The 5,450-nt window shown below is 33.2% G+C and overlaps 1 pseudogene; it reads right to left on the bottom strand.

The window, feature by feature from the left end:
- Positions 1–230: 230 nt before the first annotated feature.
- On the bottom strand, positions 231–781 carry LOC130444440 (28 kDa heat- and acid-stable phosphoprotein-like; annotated as a pseudogene).
- Between the last annotated feature and the right edge of the window lie 4,669 nt (positions 782–5,450).

Raw genomic sequence — 5,450 nt, 5'->3', positions numbered from 1 at the left:
TATTTACAATTATCTAGTTTAATAATTTTAATAGTGTGTATGCCATGGCCGCGTAACTTTTTAACGACCTCAAGTTTATCTTGCCCCGGCCGCAAGCGGCCTCGATGATAATTGTTCTTTCGGTACGTTAAAAAGGCATTTCGGGACGTAAGCATACAAAATATATTAATTAAAGGATAGTAATATAAACATTGCATGAAAACGATAAGGATGTCTAATTTTACAAAAACTCATTTCTTTCCTAGAGCCTTATTTACTTGAGCGGTTTTCTCTTTGACAGCATTTTTTTCTCTCCTTTTTTGGCTTCTTCTATTTCCTGTTTGATAATAGCTAGCCTCACCAAATGTGCTCTAGCTTGTTCAGTTTTCCCCCAGCGTGTATTTTTTGATAATGTGCCTTCTATTTTTCAATTTCCACCCTTTCGCGTCTAGATAAGTTGGGGCCTACTATCTAAATCAGCAGCATTAAGATTGGATATTTTTCTTGTTTTCTTTTGAAACCTATTGGGATTTTCTATTTCAATTAGATTTAATATATCCTTAGCTTTACCATCGTCTTCAACGCTGTCTTCTGTTTCACTGTCAGAATACTCTTTTTTTATCTTTTAACACATCTTTTTATCTCCAGCAGCTTCATCTTCAGATTCTTCAGTGCTACTTTCGACTCTCTTCTGTCTCCACTTTTTCAGCTGCTCTTCTCTTCGTCTTTCCTCTTCTAACTCGTCCGGATTTGTATACCGGCGGCTTCGGCCTTTGTGGTTTGTAAATTTTCTTCGTTACATATTTGATTTGGTATTAAATGACTGCTTATATCTTTAACCATAATTCGATTATTAAATTGATAAACTTATTCAAGAAATAAACAAACAAAAAAACAGACTTTTATATCTTACTAATAATATGAGGAATATGTCTGGAAAAAGCTGGATGCTTGCAGCTTTCAATCACGTCTAACGGCTGGAATACGCGAAAGTGCACTATTGAATTTATCGCTCGAGGTCTAGTTGTAATATTTTGTGTTCGTAGTCTGGGTTTAGCAGCTGTAAAGTAACAGCACCACTGCGTAACAGATTAACATGATATATTTGGGAATAAAAACAGACTATAAGGAAAACATTTGAGTGCTAGAGCTTCCTCTTCATAAGCTAGTTACGTTCTTTAAGTCGTCCTATAGAAACATTTAAATATTTCTCAGACTAGAAGTAGATACCTGATATATATAGTACTGCTAGAGACACCACTGTACCTGAAATCTGGGCCTATTGTTCCAATATCATTTTTTGTTTTGCATACGTTTACTTGAATACTATATCTGATCGCTAATTCATTTGCCATTCAAAAAATTTTAACAATCTATATTAAAAGCAGCCCGAATAAACAAAGAAAAAACTATTATTTATTTTTGCCTAATAATCAGACATAAAACGGTTGTATATGTTTTAGTAGTTTATCGGAATCACAAAAATCAACAAAATCCGTTTCTGTATTCAGTATCAGAAAGCTCACCAGGGCAAAACAGAAACGGGTCCTTTTGTTGAAAGACAAACCCCAGGAGGGTGGCCGGTCGTTCCACAAAATGATAGAGATTGATTAGGGGTGGAAATTGCGAAATAATTACCCCAGCACTCGCTGCCGTGTTTGCAGCCAAACCAAAAATGGATTAATTCATTTTTAATACAACTTGTGCAAACAATTTCTTTATTGGGTTGTTGTAACTGCTGGTGAATGTTTGCGCTGTTTTGTTTTGTGAGCTAGAAGGGCGGTAGCGGAAGGCTTTTTTAATTTATAATAGGTGACGGATTTTTAAAATTCGGCAGATTAATAACGTATCGAGATGAAAAGAAAATTAAGGGCAGGGTGGTGTTTACACAATTAATTACTTTTTAGTATCGATTCAACACGTTTTCATTTAGACATTTGATTTTTAATTAAAAAGGAATTGTTTTTGTCTTTTGTATTGTATTATTATGTATCATTATTAATAATAACAAATTTGATTTTATAATGTACTTTCCAAATTAAGTGATGTTTTCAAACCTGTATATTTTTTCACTAACTGATAGAGGCCAGTTCTTATTATAATGTTATTTTTGACAACTTTGAACATCAAAAACAATCAAAACATGGTCTAATTGACAGAATTCAGTTCCGATAATATAATTATTTTAAATAATTTACGACATAGCCATTCTATTTATAAGAAAACAATTTTTCTTCAACAAAGCATAATTATCAAATCTATTTAAAATAAACTTACCTTCTTTTAAGTCCAAGCACTTAATATCCTTTGTACCTGGCATCTCTCAAGAGATTCTACAACAATTCTCCTCTTTAATTTCAACAATACTGTATGAAATTTTCAAAATGGAGTTAAGTGGGATGGCATTGAGGACAAAACCTCGAACGGAGCTGAGAGCAAGTCGCTTTGGCCGCGATTATAGACCAGTTACGAAACCATTTCACCAGAAAAATTAAATATAGTCAATTATGAAGCGGAAATTTTCAAGTTTAAACCAAAATTGATTAATCTAAATGTAGTTATATTATGTTAAATTCAGAAGTATATTAAAGTTGACTTCTGGTTTTATGGTTCAACAATATAAATACTATAGTAGGTTTAAACTATTGAACAGTGAATTTAAAAGTTTTATAGTTTGTATTTCCTCCTCTACCATCTTTCACAGTTCAAGAGCAGCTGAGAATGCTTCGAATCTTATTCCCGATTTTTAAAAATTCAATTCAATATGAAATGTGAGGCAGATTTAATAAGCGAGTTGTAAGCGACTATCAATTACATCCCAAAAATTCAAAAGTGGAGGCACTCTGGGCCTCAAATCGAATTCCCTGAGTGGTCTCCTTATCTTACCATTGCTTATTAAGTACAAAATCTTAGCAAAGTGATATAAATGTAGTAAACCTTGTCTTCAAGCTTGAAGTCATAAAAGTTGGTCCTAAACTTATCTTCTCTAATTTCTTCCCTTTCATATGCCCTAGCAATCGCAGCACCAGCAACTAGTTCACTTTTATAGCCAGAGAAGTTTCCATGGGCAATAACATTAAGAACGCATCCTATGCTAATGCTTATTTCAGCTAAATACTTCTGAACTATGTCCAGTAGAAATTTTGCTTTTTGAAAATATTTCTTCACAAACACATAAAGGCAAGAAACTGTTTTTTCTTCCCTATAAATTAATCTATCCATTGGTGAGAGCATATAGGCGCGAGCATTAGAATCGAGGATAATTAAGGAGCAACCTAATAATAAAACTTTGATGATTTTTCTACTATACTCACATAGGGAAGTAAGAAAATAATGACGTTAAAATGCGACGAAAGCCGACGTGAAAAATGGAATACAGTCTAGAATTAAACTCTAAAGTCTAACCTGTAGAGGTAGTGTAGTTAGTTAGAGTCAGGATAGGTGTTGTTCGAAATGCGTACGCTGCAATGCCAGGTGGACGATTGGTTCGGACAACACTTAGATCGAATACATCTTGCTTAGGTTCGTGTAAATAAGAAATAGGAGGAGGTTTCATGAAACCTAATATGTAGGCATATTGGTTTTGCCTGGAACGTGCTACAACCTTCATTGGAGAGGATTAGGTTAATTACACGACGTTGTAAAGTACAGAAGACTATAAAAGAAATAAGTATATGTCTAGGATTCCGAAAAGAGGACAACTTAGGATTTCCTGGTTCAGAAGTAGTTCAGTTAGGTGACGAAGACATTGTTTTATTGAAGTAGTTGTTCGTGGAAATAGTCAAAGATGTTATGTATTTTTAAATGCGTCAAGAGGAGTGCACATGTTGAGGTTGCTATAAACCAACTGTAGTAGTTGATCGCGAATAAACAAATAGATACAGCGGGGGACACTGTAAAAATTCGAACATTACTGGATTCCAAATATTGGAGATTGGCCGGCCATCAAAATTCAGATATTCTTTAATTTCATTAGCTTTAAGACCCATTTTTTGTAAGTATCTAATTTTCTTTTCAATTACATTCGCTTATCAATTGAAAAAATAATTCATAAGAGCCATGGTTTTACTGTCCATGACGGCAACGCTTTGTCAAATTTTCGACGACATATACCACGCCGGTCGGCGCACATATCTAGTTTCAAATAAGCTCCAGGCTTAGGATACCTATGTACTTAAACAAATGTTTTTGGTATACAGCATTCCTTGTAGATTAGCTATTGCTTTATATAGATTGTTGAATTATTATTTAACCTGAATCTTTCTTTGTTTTATCAGTAGAAGATTCTATTTCTCTTTACTCATTTACTATTTATATAATTGATTTTTCCTGCATCTATGTCCGTGTCAGCATCATAATTGAGTGTTTGTTAATTTTTTATCTATCACTGTTCGATTCACACCAGCTTTAGAGATAAGATATTCTATTGATAAGTTGCAGTTTTCAGAAAAATGCATCTTTTGTTTATACATTTTTTAGAATATTAAACAGCTGTAAATATCGGTATTTTTTTGAGTTTATGAATTCATTCGCTTACTGGTCTAAATAGATATCGCGGAAAATTTTCTCCATGTTCTATCCATGCTGTCGCATGATTTCTCCATGGTTACCGGGACAATGGTGTTTATTTGTCCTGTGAGACCGCTAACAACGTGGAGAGAGCCTGATAAGGAAGAGATGATATTGTATACAGAATAACTACACCCTCCCGTACCCCTTATTCTTCCCTATCAGGTCGTGTACTCTTTCAGGGGTGGATTTACTGGAAAATCGTGTTTTGTACCGCTCAAAACTTGCAAATAATTGACATTTTTACTCAAATAGAAATCAAAGCGAAAGTGTTATAAATATAACGGACAAAAACGGTTATTCCCATGTGCAAGAAAAAGTAAATACTTTTGTTATATAAATTTAATTGATATTTAAATACGATATACAAATATTACTATGACTTATCGATTTATTTTGAAACATAATGTCTTAAGTTTCTTATCATTTTAGCGGGTCAAGCTTAGCTAGTTTCTTATTTCACATCTTTTTTTGTAGCATTTTTAAGTCCGTTACTGAATTTGAGCTTTCGATTGGCTCATGTTTTTAGCTTTTGTTTTGGGTTTTTTATTCGGAGTAACCGATGAGGATATTAAATGGTTGTGGTGTCTTTTTGATAGAGCCCATTTTATATTGCCATTGTGAAAGGAAATTGCCTCTTTTCATATAACAAGCGTATTTCTTGATACTTAAATTTGATTTATCGTTCGATTCAGTCGATACGATTCCCTATATGCTACATATTGTTAGTATATAGCTCCTAAATATTGAAAGATGTGTTTAATAGAAATATTTCTTTTATTTATACACAAAAAATATCATTGAGGACGAGGAAAATTAAGAATATAAAAATATTACTATTACTTATCTATTTATTTTGAAACATAATGTCTTAAGTTTCTTATCATTTTAGCGGGTCAAGC

The sequence above is a fragment of the Diorhabda sublineata genome, chromosome 5 (genome assembly GCF_026230105.1).
Source record: "Diorhabda sublineata isolate icDioSubl1.1 chromosome 5, icDioSubl1.1, whole genome shotgun sequence".
Lineage (NCBI taxonomy): Eukaryota > Metazoa > Arthropoda > Insecta > Coleoptera > Chrysomelidae > Diorhabda > Diorhabda sublineata.
The sequence above is the reverse complement of the archived record's forward strand: the minus strand, read 5'-3'. Positions and strand labels throughout refer to the sequence as shown.